Source organism: Pseudorca crassidens, chromosome 4 (assembly GCF_039906515.1).
Source record: "Pseudorca crassidens isolate mPseCra1 chromosome 4, mPseCra1.hap1, whole genome shotgun sequence".
Taxonomy (NCBI): domain Eukaryota; kingdom Metazoa; phylum Chordata; class Mammalia; order Artiodactyla; family Delphinidae; genus Pseudorca; species Pseudorca crassidens.
Window position 1 is genome coordinate 51062470 of NC_090299.1, and position 25525 is coordinate 51087994.

At 43.1% G+C, this 25525-nt stretch overlaps 1 long non-coding RNA gene across 1 annotated transcript in view; it reads left to right on the forward strand.

The window, feature by feature from the left end:
* The window catches only part of LOC137223603 (uncharacterized), a 54692-nt gene extending 33736 nt beyond the window's left edge, over positions 1–20956 (forward strand). Inside the window, exons 3-4 of the long non-coding RNA XR_010942948.1 lie at positions 9937–10055; positions 20711–20956. This is a non-coding gene — a long non-coding RNA (uncharacterized lncRNA). The remainder of the gene's footprint in view (positions 1–9936; positions 10056–20710) is intronic.
* Positions 20957–25525: the final 4569 nt, after the last annotated feature.

Sequence of the window (25525 nt, forward strand, 5' to 3'; positions counted from 1 at the left end):
GCAGGCGGACCCTCAACCACTGCGCCACCAGGGAAGCCCTGCGGTTTTTTTTTTAAACAAATACATTTGCTCATGAGACTTTCCTATTTAAATCTTTTTGTGATCCCCTCGTGTGTACAGGATAGAATAAAACACGAGACCCTTCATAAGGCCCAGCCACTCCAGCCAGTGTACTTCTGCTGTCTCCATCCTCATAAAGCCTAAACTCTAGCCATTAAACTACTCAGAATTTCCTGAATAAGCCAAATATTTTTGTTCATTAATATAATTTTCCTCTAATTTAAACTCTCATTACTCCTTTGACAAAAATGTACCTATCTTTAAAGACAAACTTAAAAAAAATCAACATTTCAGAAAGCCAATTACTTTCCTTCATCTCCTGTTTCAATTAAATTTACCACTCCCTTTGTCATGTCCCATAGTCCTTTACCCTTTTACCTGTGACCTTATCTTCCTAATCAACAAGTGTGACACATTTTCTGATAAATATAATTATACTAATGAGGACAATCAGATAAAATACTTTAAATTAAGACTACATAGCACATTTGACAATATATTATAATCATAAACACATTTGATGGTATAATATCTTGATTTTAAGACACTATTGATTTTAAGATGGCATATTTATTTAGTAATACATTTTTAAAAAGACTATTAATCTACATCAATCTACATATTTTAAACTGCCAAATTTATCCAGATAATTGCATTTTACTTTTTTTGTTTAGTATTACAGAGTTTAAGTCTTCAACATAATGAGAATCTAAGGGTCCTTCTGAATCACATCTCATCACCTGCAGTTTGCTTGGCATCACGGTTTATATCATGATCATTTTGTAATCTGTTCTGGTGATAGTGACCCCTTTAGCATCCTTAGTTAAGATCATTAAGTATGGAGTATATTAAAGATTATCAAAGTTTGTCATTGTTTCTTATTTGGTTAAACTCAGTCTTGGTTGCCATTTAATTAAATGATGTATTGCTGGAAGTTAAATGGTTTCTCTTTAAGTGAGAGGAAGCTTTGAACAGAGAGACTTCTAAAGCCTGAGTGATAATCCTTCATGGTGTGTGAATTGGTTACACCTGCCTCTCCCAGGTTTGTAAGTTCTATCAGCTATTACTGAGAGACTTGGTCGTTTCTACTGTCTTTAATCGCATTGCTTGTTGAAGAGAGGAATTTGTTCAATTTTGTTTGTTTTAATTCTTCATCATAAAATAATTTTTTGGAAGACACTTACTTAAGCAACAATTAGGAATCCAAAGTTAGTTAAAATTTTATCACCGATGCAAATAAAGGTGAGAAAAGGGTAAAATACTCACTGTGCATCACTAAATACTCCTGTGCTCCAGCCTTCTCACTTGTGTTACCCCAGCTGGTGACAATTCACTCTTCTGCCCGGCAGCTTGTAGGAAAGTAAAGATTGGCATTGATTGTAAAGGCACATTTCAATTCCAGAAATATCAAAATTTAACAAACATTTGCATTTATCATCACAAAATTAAGGTATTGTTTATGTGTTTGTGTCCTCCACAAGACTATAAGCTCCTTAGTTCTGCTATTTTTTCAGCTTCATCTCTGTGTTCCTAGAGTCCAGTATGGTGCTTGGTATGTATTATGTGCTCAATAAATACTGTGGAATGAATGAGAAAATGCAAACTATACACTAATTGGGTAACTAATTTGATACGTGTTCATGTATCAGTTATTTAGTTGGACTGACATAGGTTTGAAGGGGGTGATTCTCAATTTATTCTTCCTTTTTTTTGTGAATTGTGTTAGACATGTTTTGTTCCTCAATTTGAAGAATGTTTTTCTCCAGTTCAAGAGGAGAAAAGTCACATAAATGGATAGAATTTTCTTGCTTAGATTGCCCATGTATCTTTGGAAGCTGCTTCTACTTCTCTGATAAGCGCCAGTTCACAAACAAGTGAATAAACAAGTAGCAGACAAATATTATCAGGACATTTTAGAAATATCTGATAGTCCGTAAGTCCAGAGATTGATTTTTCAAGGAAGAGTGTGCTGAAAGCTGTGCTTTTTTATTACACACACGTACTCATGTCATATCTAGGCTACTAAAATTGTTCTTGGTTCATATGATGGAATTAAGTAAAGCAATATTTCATGGTGCTATTCAAAGAACCTTCTCAACTGTGCAGGGGTTAGGACTAGATGCACTGTTTGCCCAGAGGCTCTTCAAAGAGGGAAGCATGAAAAGCCTGGGAGTGAGTGTGGTGTTCTAGTTATCCATTGCTTATAACGAACTATCCTGAACACATGGCAATCATTTTATTATATCTCATGATTTTGTGTGTGAGGAATTTAGGCAGGGGTCAGCAACAGTGCTCCATGTGGCATCATGTAAGATCACTCGGCAACACTCAGCTGGAGGCTGGGCTGGCCAGGAGGGTACGAGTCGGCTTTACTCACATGTCTGGTGGCTTGGTGAGTCGGATGAAAGGCTCAGCTCAGCTGGGACTGTCCGCTGGAGTGCCTATGTGTGGTTTTTCTCTCAAGGTGGCCTCAGGATAATTGGTTTTCTTACTAGGCAGCCCAGGGCTGCATGGCTGTTTATGACCCAGTCTCAGAACCATATAGCGGCCCTTCCACCCTGTTCTATTGGTCCAAGCCTACCCAGATTCAAGAGGCAGGGACACAGATCCCACCTCTGGAAGGAAGGAGTGTCAAAGATTTTGCAGCATTGTTTTTTTTTTTTTGTTGTTGTTGTTGTTGTTTTTTTGCAGCATTGTTTTAAAACTGCCATGAGTGTGGATGTGGGGAGACTCCAACAGGAAGCCCTGTGTATAGGGGGGAAGACTATGTGCCCATCAAGCCTGAAGGGCATGGTGAGGCTGCAAGTGGGAGGATGAAAAGTAAGGTCAGAATCTATCAGCAGGAGTCAGAAACTACATGATAGGAGGAATTGTTGGCATCATGTATTCAGAAGAAAGATCTATGAGCAGCAAGAAATGATGGAGTTTTCCTTTAGAAGTGGCGCAGTGCCTAGTGTGTGATATGCGTGGTATTGCCCATCAGAGGAACTCATGATCGTTGCTACTTTATGCTTGGACATCTGAGCAAGTTTGATAATGTGGTCACCAGAAATCAGCATTTCTTCTTCTCAGCAACTCAGCCCATTTTCTGTTCCACAGATCCCTTCTGTAAACCCTGACCAGGGGTCACTGTGTTCCTGGCCTTTCCTCAAACAGAGGCTTCTGCTCAGTTCCCCGGTGCCCCCCTAGCTTAACCTCAGGGGCCATGGGGCAGAGGGCCATGGACAGATTTGGGGCTTCTCTGGCTTCTTTAAACACCCAGTGGAACTCCATCTTCCTCAGCAGGTCTCAGATCTGTGCCCTGAATTCTGTCTTCCTTTATTATTTCCTCCACATCCTTCTGTCTCTTTCCTATTCTGCTGTTCCCATCCCCATGTTCCAGTTCACTCAGGGTCTTCTTGAGGCTTTCTCTGAGCTGATACTTTTCACCCCAGATTTCCCCACTAGCAACTCTCAGGATGGTTAACTGTTGAATTGTCAGGTTAATTTCACATGGATAGTTTCAACTTGGCCATGGTAGAGTAGCTATAACCCAGCCCTCCCTACCCCAGAGCCAGTTGTTAAACACGTACCAGGACGTTATTGCCCACTTCTTTATGATTTTATTTTCTGTCTCTTGCTTCAACCCACCGCTGTCTGAATTTACTTCAGAAATCACCATTTCCACTCACTGTGGAGTCACGGAACATTTGCATTTGAAAATATAAAATGGTTAAGAGCAAGTGACTTCACCTTCTTTAAGCTCTCATCTCCTGTCTGTAAAGTGGTGATAGCAACGTCTTCCTTGGAGGTCGTGATGGGACGAGACCAGGTCATGTAGGTCCGGGCTCAGCAAATACTCACTACTCATTGGCTCTTGTCACTGTGCCGGTCCCCGCCCCACCCAGACTCAGGTTACTCCTTTATCCACTGATAGTTTTTCTGGCACTCTCATGTTCTACGAAAAGTTGGCACTAATGATTCATTAGTGCGGTGTGTTTTAAGCTGACAAAAATCACTTCAATGGTGGAAAAAGCTCACGACAATCAATCTACCCTCGTTTACACTTCTGTGATGAACTGTGAAACCTAGGTCTCGTTCTGCAACGCTAGATCCTGGGCAGTTTGAGGGATCTCAAACTGTGAATTCTTGGATCATTATCTACGTTGTCATTCTTTCACTTGGACAAAGCTGTTCTTCTGGGAATACCCATCTGGCACGTGTCTATATTCAACTGTGCCCTAATTTTGTAGGAACAGCTTCCCTGAGTTCATTGTGCATTGAGGTCAGATAAGAATCATTTGGGCAAAACAAGCTGTCCCCTCTTCTCCGGAGTCTGAAACACACACATCCCATCCTATGCATCATCTGACGTGGGTAGCGGCTGTTAACATGCTTTGCCCAATGGAATTCATATCTGATTCTTCCTGCAAGGCTAATTTAATTTGGAAAAGACTTTTTTTATCCTAAAGTTATTATATTTGATGAGATTAATTGCCCCCTGCTTTCAAAAATGCATATTTCAACGGCTAACAGGGATGTCAAGAAATGCATAAAATAAAAATATAAGGCAGGAAAAAATAGCAGTTATTTGTTTGACGTTGGAAAGTGCCAAGGTCCTTTAATCTGCTGCTTCATGGTCCCAATGGACCATTTAAATGTAAAGTTAGGTTTACTGAGGTGTAATTTACATGCAGGAAAATGTACCTATTCTGATATAGAGTTCTATGAGTTTTTGGGGTTTTTTTTTTTTTTACATCTTTATTGGAGTATAATTGCTTTACAATGGTGTGTTAGTTTCTGCTTTCTAACAAAGTGAATCAGTTATACATATACATATGTTCCCATATCTCTTCCCTCTTGCGTCTCCCTCCCTCCCACACTCCCTATCCCACCCTGCTAGGTGGTCACAAAGCACAGAGCTGATCTCCCTGTGCCATGCGGCTGCTTCCCACTAGCTATCTATTTTACATTTGGTAGTGTAGATATGTCCATGCCACTCTCTCACTATGTCACAGCTTACCCTTCCCCCTCCCCATATCCTCAAGTCCATTCTCTAGTAGGTCTGTGTCTTTATTCCCATCTTACCCCTAGGTTCTTCATGACATTTTTTTTTTCTTAGATTCCATATATATGTGTTAGCATACGGTATTTGTCTTTCTCTTTCTGACTGACTTCACTCTGTATGACAGACTCTAGGTCCATCCACCTCACTACAAATAACTCAATTTCGTTTCTTCTTATGGCTGAGTAATAGTCCATTGTATATATGTGCCACATCTTCTTTATCCATTCATCCATTGATGGGCACTTAGGTTGCTTCCATCTCCTGGCTATTGTAAATAGAGCTGCAATGAACATTTTGGTACATGACTCTTGGAATTATGGTTTTCTCAGGCTATATGCCCAGTAGTGGGATTACTGGGTCGTATGGTAGCTCTATTTGTAGTTTTTTAAGGAACCTCCATACTGTTCTCCATAGTGGCTGAACCAATTCACATTCCCACCAGCAGTGCAAGAGTGTTCCCTTTTCTCCACACCCTCTCCAGCATTTATTGTTTCTAGATTTTTTGATGATGGCCATTCTGACTGGTGTGAGATGATATCTCATTGTAGTTTTGATTTCCATTTCTCTAATGATTAATGATGTTGAGCATTCTTTCATGTGCTTGTTGGCAATCTGTATATCTTGGAAACACAAAAGACCCCAAATAGCCAAAGCAATCTTGAGAATGAAAAACGGAGCTGGAGGAATCAGGCTCCTGGACTTCAGACTATACTACAAAGCTACAGTAATCAAGACAGTATGGTACTGACACAAAAACAGAAATATAGATCAATGGAACAGGATAGAAAGCCCAGAGATAAACCCACACACATATGGTCACCTTATCTTTGATAAAGGAGGCAGGAATATACAGTGGAGAAAGGACGGCCTCTTCAATAAGTGGTGCTGGGAAAACTGGACAGGTACATGTAAAAGTATGAGATTAGAACACTCCCTAACACCATACACAAAAATAAGCTCAGAATGGATTAAAGACCTAAATGTAAGGCCAGAAACTATCAAACTCTTAGAGGAAAACATAGGCAGAACACTCTGTGACATAAATCACAGCAAGATCCTTTTTGACCCACCTCTTAGAGAAATGGAAATAAAAACAAAAATAAACAAATGGGACCTAATGAAACTTCAAAGCTTTTGCACAGCAAAGGAAACCATAAACAAGACCAAAAGACAACCCTCAGAATGGGAGAAAATATTTGCAAATGAATCAACTGACAAAGGATTAATCTCCAAAATTTACAAGCAGCTCAATAACAAAAAAGCAAACAACCCAATCCAAAAATGGGCAGAAGACCTAAATAGACATTTCTCCAAAGAAGAGTTCTATGAGTTTTGACAAACACATGTGCTGTGTAATCACCACAATCAAGGTATAGAACATTCCCAGTCCTTCTCCAAATTCCCTAAGGCCCTTTGATGCTGACTCCCCTCCCCCATCCCCAGGCCCCGGCAATCACTGATCTGTTTTCGGGCTCTATAGTTTTGCCTTTTTCAGAAAGTTGTATTAATGAAACATTACACTATGTAGCCTTTTGAGTCTGCCTCCTTTTACTCAGCTAATGCATTTGAGATGCACCCATGATGTGCCTGTACTGGTGGCTTATTCTTTGTTATAGCTGAACAGTATTCAATTGTGTGCATGTACCACGGTTTGTTTATCCATTCACAGTTAAAGGACATTTGGGTTGTTTCCAGGTTTGGGTGATTATGAATCAAGGCACTATAAATATCTGCATACAGATTTTCATATGGACATAGGTTTTCATTTCCCTTGGGTCAACCCTATGGGCCATTTTCTCAGCTCCCCCAAACTCCTGTGGCTGCTTCACATCTGCCTGCATTATCCTCAGAGCCCCAGCTTGGTGAGTTGAGCACCGTTCTTACTTCAAGCAGAGATGTGTGAGTTCCAGAGCCAGGGAGCAGTTTTAGAATTTAGGTCTCTAGACAACTGACCTACCCTCTCCTCTGAGGAGACAGGGAAATAAATAAAATACAGAGAAATAGATGAACGATAGATAGAGGGAGAAGAGGTGGGCAAAATAAGGCGAGTGAGCACAAGACAGATCTCCTACATCAGGTGCTGTAATTAAGGGCTTCTTCTTAATTAGCAGCCCAGCTGCCTATAAAATTGAATTGTGTTTCTCTGCTTATAAACAGGAATTGTGACTCACTAAGTTATGATTTGCTTAAATCCACTCTTGCCATTTGTGCGTAGGAGCTAATGTATTTATTGCAGCTGATATCTGGACTAAAGTGAAATGATTAGGAGGTCTTTGGTCATCAGAGATTTCTATTAATAACTCGATTTGAAGAACAATAGTAGCTAACACTGAGTACTTGCCATGTACCAGATACTGTTCTAAGGACTTTACATATTCAAACTCAATTAATCCTCATGACAACCTTAAGAGCTAGCGGTAATTTCCCCCACTTTACAAATTTTATATAATCTGATGCACAGAGAGGTTGAGGACCCTTAGCAAGTGGCAGTGCTGGAATAAACACAGGCCATCTGGCTCTCCAGCCCAATTGCTTAACCATGAGGCTATCCTGCCCCTAAGCTCCTGCCACAAAGAGCCAGACACTTCGTGCGCCTTCTCTGTTCTTCATACCTACCCAGCAAGGTGACTCTTATTATCCCTATTTTACAGATGAGGGAATTGAGACTCAGAGAAATTAAGTAACTAGGTCAAGGTCCCCGGGCTTGTGGGTCATGGAATTGGGAATGGAATCCGAGTTAGTCCACGTGCTCTCCACCACTTCTCCCTGCCTCTAATAAAATCCTTTGGTTCGCCATGGACTTGACCTAAGTTGAGAGGCTGTCGAGGACATGCAATGAAGATGAATCTGTCTGAGGCTGTGTTAACCTGCTCTCCAGGCTCAGCGTGTGCTCTCTGCGTGTTCCTGCTGGGACTTGGCTCCATGCGGCCTGCTAGCCTCAGAGAGGAGCTCTCTGGGGACCAGGAGTCAAATCGTAAAAATATTCTTATTTTTTCCCAGGACTTTTCTCAAACAATAAACTCCCTTAGAAAGGTTGGGGGAAACACACACACACACAAGTAAATACTTATTGAGAATATATTTATAATAGATGTCTTTTTGCATTCGACTCAACTTTCCTTAATAGGCTGCTTATTCTGGGCATCATGCTTGCTCTAATTAGTTTTTTCATCATGTGATGGTTGGTCTCTGGAGGAAGACAGAGCTTGAAAGCATGAGCCGCAGCCATATTTAGCTGTAAAACCACCAAATAAGCTCATCATTGCCTTGGCTGTGCTTCTGTGAGGTGGAGGTGAGGGCTGGCCCAGTCCTTACAGATCTCACCTTGCGTAAAAATGCCCTGACGTTGGGGATGCTTGGTTTGCATTATTTATTTCATCATCATTGGGCATCTTCTCCCTGCTCAGCTCTGCGTTCAGCACTTTTGGACTTTTGCTACCTCTAGTCCCCACAGCTGACTTTCTGCACACATCTGTCCCCCTACTAAATTATGGGTTCCTGAGTGTAGAGAACTATGTCATCAGGGATTAATTGGATCTGGTTTCCTATCATCCAGGAGCCCCTAGTTTAGTAAGAGAAACCGACATATATATAAATAATCTGAAAACACGGCACACTGTGATGGTGCGATAGTTTTATAACAATAATAATTAACATTTGAGGAAAGGGTATCATGGTCCTGGCCCTGTGCAAAATCCTGCAGTGTTTACATATATCTTTAATCCTTAGGGAAATCAGTGCTGTATCAGTTATCTGTTACCATAATAAGGCTGTGTAGCAACCATAAAACCTCAGTGGCACGCAACAACATTTATTTTTGCTCACAAGTCTGAGCATTGGCTGGCAGCTTCTGCTGGGGCAGCGGGCTGTTGGCCGAGGCACCTTGGCTGAGTTCTCCCATGCATCTGGGTGGCTGGGGACTGGCTGGTCTGAGAAGGTCTCAGATGAGACACTTTGCTTCCATTTTACTCTGTCTTTCCTCCTCCAGCAGGCTAGCTCTTGCTTATTCTCATGGCAGAGGCAGGATTCCAAGAAGCACGTGGAAGCACACAAACCTCTAGAGGACGAATCTCGAAACTGGCACACAGTCAATTCTGCTTCATCTGCACTTGGCCAAAGCAAATTTACAAGGGTAACCTAGATTCAGGGAATGGGGTAGAGGCTCCACCTCTTAAAGAGAGGAGCTGCAGAGTTATTCTGTGAAGGGCATGGATGCCAGAGCAGTAAAGAATCGTAGTAGACATTTTTGTAATCTACCACAGGAACTAGTATCATCCCCATTTTACAGATGAAGAAACTGATGCATAAAGAGGTACCTAAGCTCACGCAGAAAGTACTGGCATCATAAAGAAAAGGGCTATGGAAGTACAGATGAAGGAAGAGATTGATGTTTTTATGACAGACTTGAAATCTTCTTTGGTGTGGGGATAAATCAGAACTGGGACACTGTAGCAGGTGCTGTTGATGCCTCACCCCAGTTCATACCAGGACCTTGAGCTCACAGCAGCTGTGGGGGACAGCCTGCCAGCTTCTCACCTCAAGGGACTCTCTGCTTCTCTGCTTGAGGCTTTTTCCAGGGTCATCAAAGTTTGCTCTGTCTCCTTGCAGGGGAGCCTGCAAGTGTCAGAGTTAATGCCCCCAGAGGCAACCCTCAGCCAGCAAGACATAGGAGCTGAGGAATCCATACCCCAGCTTCCCCATCCTGGGTGGAATAGTTCTGTGGCACATTTTCGAAATTCCTCAGATGACCCCCTTGGGAACTGAGCCCCAGGCTACTCTCAGTAGTAAACTGCTCATTAACACACACCTTATCACTCTCCTCTTTCAAGGAAGACACCTGCACCCAAACCCTTGTCTTAGGGTCTGCTTTTGCAAGAAATCAAAGGAAGACACCTTGAAGGACGGAAAAGATGTTGACAGATAGAAGAAGCCTGGTGCAGTGTTCCAGGTAAAGGATCTTATTTGATAATGTCTTGAAAGTGTTCTACACTCGTCTATTTTGTTTGGTCAGAAGTGCTTTTCAGAACATGGGACTGGTTTTGAAACATGTAGCGCACAAAGCAAACATGAGGGATACCGCTTAGCTTATTCTCATTAGGCACATTCATGTTTTTTTGCTTCTCAAAAACTTAACTTTTCTAGTTATAAAAGAAATGCAGGCACATTGTAGAAAAATTGGAAATGCAAAAGAAAGTAAAAAGAAGAAAAACACATAATCCTACCACACAGAGGCAATTCCTCCTAAAATTTTTCTATATTTTCTTCTGATTTTTCTTGTATGTGTATTTTAATATGTTTCAGGTATACTATTTATTCAGTTTTGGACGCTTCTTTTCCACTTGATATCAGAGCAAAAGCATTTTATAACATTATTAATAAATTTCCAGAAATCTAACTTCTAATGGCTGCTTTATATGACAGCATGAGAATGTGGCATAGATTTACCTAACCATTCCCCCAGTTCTGGACGTTGTGTCTAAATTTTCCTTGTGCAAATAATACTATATTCATATCATTGTGCAATCGCATTTTATATTAATTTCAGATTATTCCTTTTAGGAATGATTCCTAGAAATAGAATTAGTAGGTTACAGGGTTTAAACATTTTCAAAGGCTTTTGGCCACCAAAATCTTAACTTTAACATTTAGGTTTTGTCCAGCCCAGTTATCTGTCTTAGTACCTGAAGAGGGTTTTAATTCAGAACCTTATTCGATCAATCAACGTATATTTATTGAGCACCTATTATGATCAGGCGTGGTTCTCAGTACTAGAGATACCAATGAACAAAACATACAAAAATCCCTCCCCTGGGAAGTACAAGATGAGCCTCAGACATCTTCTAATAAATACTAGAGCGTAAGGAAGTGCTTAAAAAAATGATGAGTGCATGTAGGGAGGGCCCAAGAGCCTGCTTGAAAGGGTTCCCACCAGCAAAATCTGGGATAATGTGAATATCAAATAACTAAGGAAAACAGTGAATTATAAACTATTGAAAAATTAGAAATTGATGAATCCATTGTAATAATAGGTAGATAAACAAACACACAAGGGAGAAGGGAAGGCTCTTGCTTATAGTAAAATGCCAAATTCTCACCAGTCAATGGACAGGGAGTGCTGAAGTGGGAAATTACCATTTTATTACTATCATAATAAAGATTGGCTTAGGCAAGAATCACCAATAGATTAAATCTAGGAGGTAATTTTCACAAGGAGCAGGAGATCTGCATGGCCTTAAGTGTCTCTCTAGAGACTGGTCACCATTTGCAAAGGAAAGAACAGTAACTATTCAGTGCAGAAATCGCACAACATCTCGACCAGATGATAAAGATTGATATCACCCATGAGGGGCAGAGGGATGGTGTGTGCTTTCAAATGTCATTCATTGAGAAGGACACATCAATGATGTATTCTGGTCGGGAATGCCTAACCTGAATATAACTATGAGGAAATATCAGACCAATCCCAAATGAGGAAAGTTCTATTGAAAGAGAGAGAGGGAGAGAGAGAAGCATTATAGTCTTCAAAAGTGTCAGTGTCATAAAATACAAAGAAAGGCTGAGCTGGGAAAAAAGTGCTATAAACAGTATTAGGTCAATTGACATCATTGGGTCAATTATCAGTTGGAATACCCTAAACACGTTAGATAAGAGTTAAATTCACTGAAGTTGATAACTGTGTTATGGTGATTTAGAATATCCCAATTCTTAGGAAATACACACTGAAGTAATTAGGGGTAACAGGCCATGATGTAGGCAACCTACTCTCAAATGTTCAGAAAAGTATTATGTAATTATATAGTATGGTTGTGCAATTAAAATAATCACGTAAGTTTTATATATGAGAGGGAGTACATTATTATGCACATGAATAAAATGCCAGCAGTATGTCAATCTGGGGATAGGGCTCATGGGTGTCCTTTGTCCTATTCTTATGTTTGCCACTTTTCTGTGAGTAAAATTATTTCCATATCAAAAATTTTGATCTCATAGAGCCCACATTCATTAACATTACAAAAAGATTGGGGGAGAATCACTGAATCCACACACTGGAATGAAAACTGTGTTCAAACACTTCACTAAATGTTTGCTTAAGCATAACCAGCCTTCTTCCAGTGTTACCTTCCAGTACCCTCTCTCTAGGTTGGGGTGGGGTCCTTAACCAATGGGGTGTAGGTCCTCGGCCTGTGTTCCACTTCTTCATGGTTATGCCCACAACGTCTCATCCCCCTATTGTTCTGCATGATGATATTTCCTATTTCAGGGCTATATTGGCCAGGTTCTAACCAGGACGGCGGAAACCTTCTGGATATTTAAAACAGAGGGAGCTTAATGTGGGGAATTGGTTACATGGGTGATGGAAATGTTAAGAAGACAAATGGGAGATCGAGGCGGCCCAGAGATTTGCAACAGCAGAAGGCCACTGCCGCCTCTGAGCTGGAGGGACAAAGGGGGAAGGCAGCATTGCTGGAGCCCAGGGGCCGGGGTCACCTGGAGACACAGGAACCGCCACAGGCCTAGCTGGCAGGAGCTGGCAGCTCAGACACAGCCCTTGCTAGAGGAAGTCCCTGCTTCTCCCTCCTCCAGCTCCAGTCTCCCACGACTGCCTCCCCGTGGCTGAGCCCAGGGCAGCCTGGGAAATGCAGCTGCAGGGTCAGCCCATCTCTCACCCTCTTAACACAGACACCTTGTGGGATATAGAGCAGAGCAGGAGGAGAATGAAGAATAGATCTTAGGGCAGCCACTCCTGTGCCCTCATTGCTATTTGCAGAAAGTTCTTGGCATTGGCATCCACAATGTTCAAAATCCCCTCTATGTATATTGTCTAGGGAGGCTTGGCCTCTCTCCTGTCCTTTTTGTAAATTTTTGGTCTAGGTTCTTGGGCCTGTGACTCTGTCTCTATTCTGAGCCCTCTCTCTGTTGGCCATGAGTTCTCTCAAGCTGACCTGTGTCAGCCGTGGTTTCTGCAGCCAGGCAGATCCCTTTGAAGTCCTGCATAGTTTTCACATTAGCATTTATATTGTGGCTGCACCTTTGAGGGTGCTAACCATGCACTTCTCTCCCTCTCTGTGGTCTAGTTGCTGTTTCCCAAACACTATCTGTAATCATGTGAGCAGGATTTTGCACCCCTTTGGTGGGAAGAGTCTCTTTTTACTTGGGACCTGGCCTGAAAGCAGAGTTCCCCATTGGGTGGTGCTGTGGCCCATCCTGTGTCCCATTACTGAGAACAACCCTACTCAAGGATGCTGCTGCTTTTGTCATTTCAGGCCCAACGGCTTGTTAGCCTGTGCCTTTTCACGGTCTTTTGTCTAAGAGTGGAAACAGTTGACTTCCCATTTTTCCTGGAAAATTAATTTATTCTTTCCATGTCCATGCTAAAGATGGCCAGAAGATTGAAACAGGCACATATTGGAAATACCACTGGGGGAAGGGCAGGTACCCCTATCTCAGAGTGACTAAATGTCAGCGATCTAGATGTCCCCGATTCTCTCAGCCTGCAATCGCCTTGTCTTTAAAGATTTAAAGATCAACTCGAATTCCTATCTCACTTTTGCCAGAAATCAGCATCCCTCCCAACAAACCATACTATTCTCTGTGACTTTTAAGTTCCTCCCAGTCACCTCTGGCTTCAGTTTCCTGCTTCCGTTTGATTCTCATTCCCCATTCTACGTCCTCTATGCTGTTCCTTTTCCACATTGCGCGATCGGTGTCATTCTTAACGTCATGCAGGTCCTTAACCTTGGAGGCCATGTGTTTCAAATGCCGTGTCCTCATTGTGGCCAGGGTGAGAAATGAAGACGTGTTGTGTTCAGGTTCATTTGTTTCGGTGTTTATCTGGGATTGCAGCCAGTACTGCTTACTCAAGCACATGCACTTCCCTAAAATTGCATGTTGACACAGGCATAGCAAACTTTTACTGAAATTTTGAGGGTATGGGGGCTGCTTTTAACTCAGTGTAGCACATGCAAGTGCATATGCATACATACACACCCCAACTTAAAATTAAACATTAAATATCCCTATTAAGTCCATTGGTCTTTCTTGTACCATGAACTTCTTACTGGCCAGTCTTCCATATGAAGACATGATCTATCCCCATATTCTCCATTCGTTTCTTTTTTACATCTCTTTTTTCTTATTTCCTCCATTTTAGAGGATAGCCTCCAACCCAGCCACCCTCTCTTTATATCTTCCTAAGCCAACCAATTCACTCCCCCCCACCCTGAGTGCTAGCCTTCCATAACCAGAATGGTTTATCAGAATTTTCACTAAATAAAAGACGGCTCTCTCTCTCAGGTACCCCATAGCTAATGTGTTTGTAGAGATGGGATGGGAGTGGGGATCAGAGGGGAGAACACATGAAGGGGGTTTGACAAATGTCCCTTGTGAAGGGGACAAAATAAACATGTTAAGCTTGAGAGTAATCTGGACAATTTTCTGCTCTCCCAAATATCTACCTCACAGTCTCTAACTCGGTGCTTTGTTCTTTCGGACTCTGAAAGTTTTTTGGTCTTCAATAATTCTCTATTAAAATGCAAATACCTACTGGGAGTTGTTAAGCCTTATCAGTTAATAGTTGACTGTTGCATGAGCATAGGATCCTGCTTTAATGGGGCCAGGATGGCAGAGGGATGGGGTGATATTGTGGAAGGACAAATAGATATAGGAAGAAGGGGAGAGAATATTTATTGAAGGGGTCATTTTGGGGTCTTTCTTATATTTTGACCAGAATGAACTCAGTTCACCATTTTCCATAGCCTTTTCCTTTGCCTTCTCAAGAGGAGACATTTTTAAATGGTTGGTTTCTTTCCCCTTGACCTGAGACTAAGTTGAATTAAGGAGGGATGCTGGAGCTTCTCTCCTTTGTCATGCCTAAATTAGAAAGAGTAAAAGTAATCCAAGGAAATAGCTACAACAGAAGCCCCCTCCAGTTTAAATTTAGCTCTGTTTAATGGCATCAGTCCTGTGGCAAACATGTGGCTTTGGTGGCTCAGTGGGTAGCAGCAAAGCCTGGATATGGCCTGGATGATGGTGTGCTTCTTCCGTGGTAGGAGGTAAGCCAAATTCCTACCAGCGCCCATCAGGAAGGACCAAAAGAGAGTGCAGGTGCACACTGCCAATCATCCCAACTCCCAGGAAACCACAGAAAGCTCACAACCTCCAGAAGAAATGAAGGTATTGTCAGCTGAGTCCCAGCAGCCTTCCAGCTAGAGCACCTTCTGCATCACCTGTGCGCTCTCTACCTACTGTGCATGTCTTCTCTCCCCTGCTGGACCGTGAATGTCTTCAGCAGGAGCCAAGCCTGCTTCATCTTCAAGTGCAAGTCCAAAATGCTTTCAGAATAAATGCATCCATAAAGAATAAGCAACAATGCGGGATCATTCCAAAGCAGAATGTGGAAATAAATGAAATCTTTGCCACCCTCCCATCCCTTTCCCCCAGGATTCGGTTTTCCCTTTCAGTGTTAATATTAAAATATATAACAACCAGGACGGCACCAGCATCAACCAATCAGAAGAGAAGCAAGCTTGCTCAGAAGCTGAGTCCTGGGCCACATGCTGTGTGGGATTAGCCCTTTAGTTCCCGGAGCATCAAGTTTGGGAAAGGTTTGCCCAGTTGGCTCAGGAGAGCATCAATTTACCCACCAATGTGGAAACATTCCAATAGTTTAACAACCTTATGGCTATCCTGATGTGTCCTGCCTGAGTACCAGCCCCTGCCCCTTTCTAGGTACTCTGCTCCCAGCTGCAAACCTGGGGTGAAGCTGGGCCTATGAAAGCTCTACCTTGCACTGGCCTGTGCACTTTGGTTGGGGGGAGCTGTCAGGGGGCTCAGTCCTAGAGCAGGGGTTGGGGTCGTTCTGAAGAGGCCCAGGGCCTGGTGGTTCAAAAGGCAATGTCTGTGTAGCTCTGAGCTGGCAGGACAGGGCACATCTTTTCCTCAGACCCAGCAGGCATATGGTCACTGGCTTTGGTGCCAAATTCCCTGCGGCTTATAACAGCTCCAGAGAAAGGCTTGCTATGACACTAAGACATCAGCTTTCTATTCTATTTTTTGCCTTGCATATTCCCACTATTGAAGAAAAAAAAAACACAAAACTTCCCTTCCCCCACAGCCCTCATCCCCCTAAAAAAATTATCTTTAGGCAAACCCAGTTCTGCTGCTTGCTGCTGAAAGAAAGGAAAAGAAACTGTTTTAGTTTCTTTTGATGCATATTAGATCCAGCTTAGGGTTCACTTTTACTACCTCTGTCCTCATTCATGCATCAAAGCTCTCAGTCTAGGACAGGGTTAGGGGAACCCTGACTCTTGGGGTCTTTGAATGTAATCGTGAACCTGGTGTAGGGGGAGACAGGAGGAAGAGAGCAAGGAAGTGAGCTATTTTCAGTTTGTCAAAAATCCAAATGGAAATTATAGATGAACACAGCACCCTTGTGTGCAACTAGAGAAATTCAACTTGAGCCAGCTTAGGGGGAAAAAAAGTGGAATTAATTAGCTCATGAAATCAATCCACAGGAAGAACTGGGGTGTGCTGAGCCTCAGGGACCACTGGGACCAGTGCCTTAAATGTCACCAAGACATTCTCAAATTTTCCTAGCTCTCACCTGTGCTCTTCTCTGAATACGGGCTTCATTCTCTAGATCGGTTCGACCAATGGTGGAGAGTGACTTTACCCTCCAGGGGACATTTGGCAATATCTGGGGGGAGATGCTACTGGCATCTAGTGGGTAGAGGCCAAGATGCTGCTATACATTCTACAATGCACAGAATAGCCCCCCTAAAACCAAGGATTATCTGATTCAAACTGTCAATAGTTGTTGGGAAACCCTGGTCTAAGACCGGCTTCTTCCGTATGGTTGGAAACTGGCTTCTCCCACACCTACATCCAACAGCTTTGATAGCCCAAGGGGGACTGAGACTTGTCCCTTCTGATCCAAATGTCAACAATCCCAGGAAAGCTCCCTGATTGGCCCAGCTTGGCCAGGAGGCTCACCCTAGACTAGTCAGTAGTTCCAGAGAGGTGGGATTTTTAAAAGACCAGAGAAGCCCTTTCTAGAACTTCATGGTTGAAGTTGGGAAGGAGCTTTCTCAGAAGTAAGAAAGTAAAGGGCAGGGGAAACATGACAATAAAGTTACAAATGCTACAGTTGAGTAAGTTCAGTTTATTTGGGAGGCAACATCTTTTAAAACTAGGGATATGGGGGAGCCAGTAAAGAGAAGTGAGCTTTGGTGGAGTAAAGGTTGGGAACCATACTAATACCAAACCCTCCACTAAAATACTGCACAGGCCAGTGTCCTCCGATGCAGACCCTTTTTTTCCCATTCCTCCCTTGAAGACAATTCCTGGGGGACCCGTTCACTCAGAATCTATGGGTGGTAAGTGGCTATTCAGATAACCTAATTATCACTAATGTTTAGCTAGCTAATGAGTTATTCTCTCCAGATGACATAATGCCTAACCCCATTACAATGTGCATATCCTTTAAAAGGTCCTTAAAGGAGGAAATAATGGTAGAAATTTCAGGCAAATAGGAGCTTGGTGGGAAGGTATTTTTGTTTTGGTGTCCTATAGATTCAGGAGATAGCAGGTTACACTATAATTGAATAAGACATGTTCAAGGTCAACATATTCTGAAGTATGCTCTATGGAACACTGAGTCCCTAGGATGGTAGAAGGTATTATTGAAAATAAAGATTTCATAATCAAGTCAGTTGGGAAATGCTGGTTTAGATGACATTTAGTGGGTTTCTTTACTATAGGACTCAGAGCTTTTAATAGTATGGGTGTTGTGATTCTCAAGAAGAAACTATATAGTATGCAGACTTCCCAAAATTTTGAGGTCAAGGAACCCCCTTTGTTGAGACATATTTTACATAGGGTGACCAGTCATATTTTACACCTGCTGTCCTTGCATAATTGCTAAAGGCATCTACTTTAATTCCCCAAAGTGTACCAGTTTGGAGAGTAAATTATATGGTCACCCTATTCTAACAGAAACACACTTTGGAAAATGCTTTTCTATTGTCATCTTTATTTTGAGAGAGCAACATTTTATACCACCTTTGATCAGCCTTAGGAATTCTTCTCGCTGGAATATTTATCACTACTTGGGCATCAAACTTAGAGTGAATTCTTAGTTCTCTCTAGATGAACACAGCATGAGAATTATCTGGAACAACGGTTTCCCATTGTCCCCCAGAGCACAATTTAGAGCACTAAATTGACCCCTCCAATCAATGTTAATATTAGAATCCCAGAATCAAAGCACAGACTTTTAAAATTAGACAGACCCTAAGGTCATTGCATTATTTTTATTTATTTATTTATTTATGGCTGCATTGGGTCTTCGAGTGGGCTTTTCTCTAGTTGTGGTGAGGGGGGGCTACTCTTCGCTGCGGTGAGCAGGCTTCTCATTGCAGTGGCTTCTCTTGTTGCGGAGTGTGGGCTCTAGGCATTCGGGCTTCAGTAGTTGTGGCTCGCGGGCTTTAGAGTGCAGGCTTAGTAGTTGTGGCGCACAGGCTTAGTTGCTCCGCAGCATGTGGGATTTTTGCGGACCAGGGCTTGAACCCATGTCTCCTGCATTGGCAGGTGGATTCTTAACCACTGTGCCACCAGGGAAGCCCAGGTCATTGCATTATTAAGGAATTGTTTGTAAGAGACAGAAACTCAAATTGAACAACCAAAAAAGGGAAGGAAGGAAGGAAGGAAGGAAGGAAGAGAGGAAGGAAGGAAGGAAGAAATTTAGGGAATAAAACTCTAGAAGCAGAGGACAAAATTCAGGAACTAGAACACCTTTGAGTCCCTTGAGGGCTGGACCCAGTTTCTTGCTGTTTCAGGATTCCATCTCCAATCACGGTTTGTCTCTGCCTTAGCGTCAATCTGTCCCACCTCAGACCATGTTGCCTCTATAGATGCTGGTGATTACAGAAGACAAATTTATGACCTGCAAGTATTCACATAATAAACATCAGACAAAACAAAGACAATCATTTAAAGATTAGAACCATGAGCAAAAACATTAAGCAATGTAGAGTGGTTTCAAAGGAGGACAGGACAAAGGGGTTTTGTTTTAAGGTCAAAGTGTAGGACAAAAACCAATTCCTGTAAATAATGACCCTTGGAAGTCCCTTAAATCACCTATAAAGTACAGTGTATATGGTTTTACATCCTCAACTCTTGATATGTACAAATGACAGAGGCATGCAGTAATGTGAAGAAAATAAGGAATAATGTACAGAAAAATAATGAGTACATGTGTAAAACATAAACTTCCAGACTTTTTACTTTCTTGAAGAGAGCTGAGAAATGGAAGAGTAAAGAAGAAAATAAAGGAAAACTACAGATGGTTTCTTCAATTGAGCACCAGATCAAGTACTCAGTTTAGAATTAAGGGGTATTTTGTACCAAAAAAAAATGTGTCTTTAAATACTAGATGATATTTAGGGCAGAGACCGTGAAACACTTACAGGGAGAAGAGCTGCATTAAGTTTTCAGTCTCATGCTCACACTGAGCTTGGTTCCCTGATGGGAGGTGGGGAAGAATCATCTGCCCTATTTTGACTCTGTTTACTTTTCCTTTCGGTTTTCTTCCTCTCCTTCCCCTTCCCTTTAGCCCTCCCTCTCTCCCTCCCACCTCTCCCCTTTCCCTTAAGCCAGTGTGGTAGGCAATGTAATACAGTAGTAAAAAACACGGGATATGGTTGCATCAACTTAAATCCCACCACTCTCACTGTGGACCGTGGAAAAGTTACTTAGTCTTTCTATACGTCATGTATAAAATGGGGGCAATGATAGAACATGCCTCCGTGTTTTGTGATGATTCAACAAGATAATTCATGCAAAGCGCTTAGAACAGTGAAGATACTTATCACCACTATTACAGCTATTACTACTGCGACTACTATTAGCACTGTATGATAAAGCCAAGAGGGTCTCAGTTCTCTGGGGACCTTTATTTATTTCCACTTTGTTCATTTCCTCCCAATCCCCAGTGTTTGTTTTGTTTGTTTGTTTTTCTTTTAAACCCATCTTTGACTGGTTTGTGCCTTATGGAGAGAAAGCCTCTTTTGATTCTTTCTTCAGGAGTTACACTCCATTCCTCATTCATTCATTCAACATATGTTTATTAAGTGGCTTGTATGTCCCAGGCATAATTGCAGGTGCTGGAGATATAGCAGAAAACAAATCAACACGAATCCCTGCCCTTGGGAGCTACTATGCCAGTAGGAGAAGGAAGCTGTGAAGGGGAAATTTTCAAGCTCCCTAGTTTATCATTCAAATTGTGTTGTCTTTCTCCCCTCTCCTGCTCCAGCTTGCTTGTCTCTAATTTCCTGATGCCACGTCTTTGGTTTATGTGTGAATACCCTAGGTTGTCCCAGAAAAGATTTCAGGTAGCTTCTTTGGCTTTTAACCTCATTGCTTCCAAATGACTTGTTCCGTCCCCTGCCACGTGCAGTGATGTTTTCCTAGATGCTGTTCACCTTTTCCAAGCTGGATCCATCTCCTGCCTGGTCTTTCAGAGTCCCTTCCTTTGGTGGAGGCAACAAATCCCAATTTAGCATCACTTGTGATTATAATTAATGTGCTGTTTACTCCCTCTTCCAGATCATTAATGAAGATGTTAAGTGAGACCAGAATGAAACCGTTTTTCCGTGGCATCCTGCTAGACACCTTCCAACAACTTGACACCCTGCCATTTGCTGTTTCATTACCCTTTGTTTACCTTGCGAGCCCAGGCCCTTGCTTCTCAAAGAGGCAGGAAGCTTGATATTTCTACTGCTGCAGAGATGCCACTTAAAGGTGGAGCTATTAAAACCTGGCAGATTGTCAATACATCCTTTTGAATGTGAATTAAATGTGGATTATGAATAGAGCATTGTCAGTAAATACTTGGTTGCTCTCCCTCCTCTCAGATGCCTTTGTTTTCCCTGGACTTTCTGCAGCTGTTCTGTCTTTCCTAGAGCAGAGAAGAGTAGATGGTTGGATCAGCGTAACTATGAACTGGAAAGTTACTGTTACATGTGAAGACTGTGCTAGATGGATTGCATTCATAGCCCCTGTTTTTCTCCCTTCCCTGTAACCATGCCCTCCCCAGGTAACCCTGCAGAGCCCCCTTCCACTCTGATTCTGGCCCAGCCGTGTGACTTTCTTTGACAGAGGGATTTTAGCAGACATAATGCAGACATTGGCTTGAAAAAAGTCACTGTATCTCTCTGCTTGCATTCTTGCACCTTCCACCACTGTGGTGAAAACAGGCCTGGGAGAGCCTGTTGGGAGATAGGACACACAGAGCAGAGCCCAGTCACCCCAGTTGCCCAGTCAGGACAACTAGCTGACCTCCAGATGCATGAACAATAAGTATATTGCGTATGAGGGCTTGTGGTTTTTTGTTACACAGCAGTAGCCATGGGCTGATACAGTAGCACACATCTGGAGTCTCATGGCCTGGAAATGCACTGATTTCTTTTTTCTTTTTTTTTTAAATGAGGGGCAGATACTATTATTATTATTATTATTATTATTTTTCGTTACACGGGCCTCTCACTGCTGTGGCCTCTTCCGTTGCGGAGCACAGGCTCCGGACGCGCAGGCTCAGCGGCCATGGCTCACAGGCCCAGCCACTCCGCAGCATGTGGGATCTTCCCAGACTGGGGCACGAACCCGTGTCCCCTGCATCGGCAGGCAGACTCTCAACCACTGTGCCACCAGGGAAGCCCTATTATTATTTTTTAATAGATCTTTATTGGAGTATAATTGCTTCACAGTACTGTGTTAGTTTCTGTTGTACAACAAAGTGAATCAGCCATATACATACATATATCCCCATATCCCCTCCCTCCCACCCTCCCTATCCCACCCCTCTAGATGGTCACAAATCACGGAGCTGATCTCCCTGTGCTATGCTGCTGCTTCCCACTAGCTATCTATTTTACATATGGTAGTATATATATGTCCATGCCACTCTCTCACTTCGCCCCAGCTTCCCCCTCCCGCTCCCCATGTCCTCAAGTCCACTCTCTATGTCTGCGTATTTATTCTTGCCCTGCCACTAGGTTCATCAGTACTATTTTTTTTTAGATCCCATATATATGCGTTAGCATACGGTATTTGTTTTTCTCTTTCTGACTTACTTCACTCTGTATGACAGACTCTATGTCCATCCACCTCACTACAAATAACTCAATTTCGTCTCCTTTTATGGCTGAGTAATATTCCATTGTATATATGTGCCACATCTTCTTTATCCATTCATCTGTCGATTCTTCTATGGTCCTGGCTATTGTAAATAGTGCTTGTTTTCCACATAGTGTATTCTTGACGCAATCCTTTGTAAGAAAGGAGAAGGAAAAGTTTTCTAAGTAGAGATTCGGAAGTACAGAATAGATCCTAGCATCTGGCTTCAGGCTTTAAAAAGCAAAACCAGAATACAACTTCCATTGTTTTCAGCTCAAGATTGTTAAAGCGGGTACGGAGCACAGGTACTGTGTGTGGCGTGTCATAGGAATTCTGACAAGTACAGTCACCTTTATGTGGGGAGGGGCTATGGGAGATGCAGCATTTGCAGTGCACTGAGAAACTCCTTTTCCCAGTGAAGACAGAAAAGAGAAATGAAGGCTGTCGCAAGAAGAACATGAGTGGGCTTCCCTGGTGGCGCAGTGGTTGAGAGTCCGCCTGCCGAGGCAGGGGACGTGGGTTCGTGCCCCGGTCCGGCAGGATCCCACATGCGTGAGCCACGGCCGCTGAGTCTGCGCGTCCGGAGCCCGTGCTCCTCAGCGGGAGAGGCCGCGGCAGTGAGAGGCCCGCGTACTGCAAAAAAAAAAAAAAAAAGAAGAAGAACACGAGTGCTAAACAATTGTTTGCTGCTTCCCTTTCAAATATTTACCTCCTGAAACTACCCCATCACTCAGCCCGTGGTCGAAAAATGTCCCGTTGGTTTGTGGCAACCTAGTGATACATGGCCTTAGTTGGATGGGCTAAGCCTGGAAAAGCTCTGTTTATGCTGCTGTTTATACTTCCTGAGTGGAAGCCACACGCTCCTGAAGTGTGGAAGAAGCAGCCTCTAGTTGCTCCCTGGGGCCTTTCGCAGCCAGGGCCCCTCTAGGCTTCCTCTTCACGGCTAACACCCGGCCCTAGGACCTTGCTAGCAACAACAGGGTGGGCCTCAGCCTGTTAGACAGGCAGAATCCCAGGTCCCTCCCAGGTCCACTGAATCCATATCGACATTTTCACAAGAACCACAGGGGATCCGCGTGCACGTTAAAGTGTGAAAAGCAATGCACTAGGGGAATTCAGAGCTTTTCTAGTGTAGTAAGTTATTTCTCTTGGGGTCAGCTACCTCCTCTAGACGGTGGGCTTCTTGAGAGCAGGATCACGTCTTTTGGATTTTTGTATCCCCAGCACTTCGCGCTGTGTTTGAATATGGTAGGAGCTGAAAACAAACCTGTTGAACTGTAGTGAGTGGATGTTACTGGGCAGCCAGACGCCTCAGGCTACTCCACTACCTACAGACACACCTTTTCTCTCCATGATTCCTGAGCCTCCTGGAGTGGACGCCACCTTGAGTGTGCAGATTTGCCCAAACGAAGCAAACTCTGCACGGGCTCTGGGCAGCTCTGCACACTCCAGAGATTTAGGTTGGAACATTGTGATGTAAAGCACGGCATCAAGTACCTCGGAATAAGCAAGGTTGGGACCAGAGTCCTGCATATATTGGAATGTCAACACTGGACCCAAATTAGGGCCCTAGTGAAAAACTCGCTAGACATTTAAGAGAGGACATAGAAATAGACCAGCGGGCAGGAAGGGAGAGAGAGTGAGGAGGAGGATGGTAAGAAACCAGGGCGGGGCTTCCCTGGTGGCCCAGTGGTTGAGAGTCTGCCTGCCGATGCAGGGGACATGGGTTCGTTCCCCGGTCCGGGAAGATCCCACATGCCGCGGAGCGACTGGGCCCGAGAGCCATGGCCGCGGAGCCTGTGCTCCGCAACGGGAGAGGCCACAGCAGTGAGAGGCCCGTGTACCGCAAAAAAAAAAAAAAAAAAAAAAGATAAACCAGGGGGAATGACAGCAGGGGAGGGGAAGGAAAGAAAAAATAGGCCAGAGCTTATGGGACCTAAATTTTACCTTCTTATTTTCTAGTGGAACTTCGAATTTTTTCACCCCCCCCCCATGGTATCATTGACATTAAATATCCAATCTCCTCAGGCCCACATCAACTTGAGTAATATACTACAGCCAAGGTTGGCTGCATCTGCTCTGTTCCCCCTTACTCAATTCAAGTTAAGAATGCTCCCACCATACATTACTATTGGGATTTAAAAAATGATTTATTTTGCTACACAATTCAGACCTTTGAACCATGCTGGATGCTGGGTGGTTTGTTGACATAGTAGTTAGGGATAAAAGGAGAGTTTGGGGGATTGTGGAATTTTGACTTTCTATAAATCATTAATTTTATTGTAGTAAATAGAGGTCACCTCCTGGAACTTCAATAGCCTGCCTTGAAAAATGGTATGAAACTATCAAAGTCCATCAAAAGGGAAAATAGGACAAATGGAGTAGAGGGGAAATAATATTTTCTCAGTTTCAGCCAAGGCCACAGCAAGAATATGGTCAGTACGGTCAGAGCTACTTTGAAGAGGTCAGCCAAAAACTTTCCCTTGCTTCTTTGAGCATATTGTATATCACCCTGCCCCAGAGGAGAAACTAAAGATGAAGCATGGGGCAAAGTAGCTGAGGAGGGTGGGGCCTTGGATGTTCAGTTCTGCCGTGAGCCTAGAAAGGCTAAGGCCAGAACATACTCCAAAACCTATGCCCTGACTCGGCTGAGAATAACATATATGGCAGGCGTTGCAGACACAAATACAGGTACGGGGGCCATGGAGGGCAGGTAAATGATAAACCAGACTGGGAAGGGTGTATTCTGAACTGAGATACTCTAGCTTGAGTTCTACAACACATTTTCAACTGCCTTCCTTCTTGACAGTAGAGGCAGTAATGCATGTTCCATTTCCCAGCCACACTTGCAGCAAGGTGTGGCTGATACAACTCACTTCCAACCTTTAAGATGTTAGTGGAAGTCCCTGGAGCGTCTTCCTTTCTCATATGCAAGGACAGCTTTGCCTGAAGAGATTTTGTCCTTTGCCCCTCTCCGTCCTCCACCCTCTTTTCTTGTCTGAAACACATATGCTCTAGCTGGATGTGCAGCAGCCATCTTGAGATCATGAGGACAAAACACCACATGCTAAAGATGGCAGAGCAGCCAGCCAGAGGAGCCTAGGTTCCTGATGGCATTGCTCAGCCTCAGTGCCAGCCTCAGACTTCTGAATCCTGGACATCTCATCTTGCTGCATGAGAAAAACTAATCCCTTGTTTAAACCCTAGTGGTCAGATTTTCTATTATTTACACAGTGATATACTGCC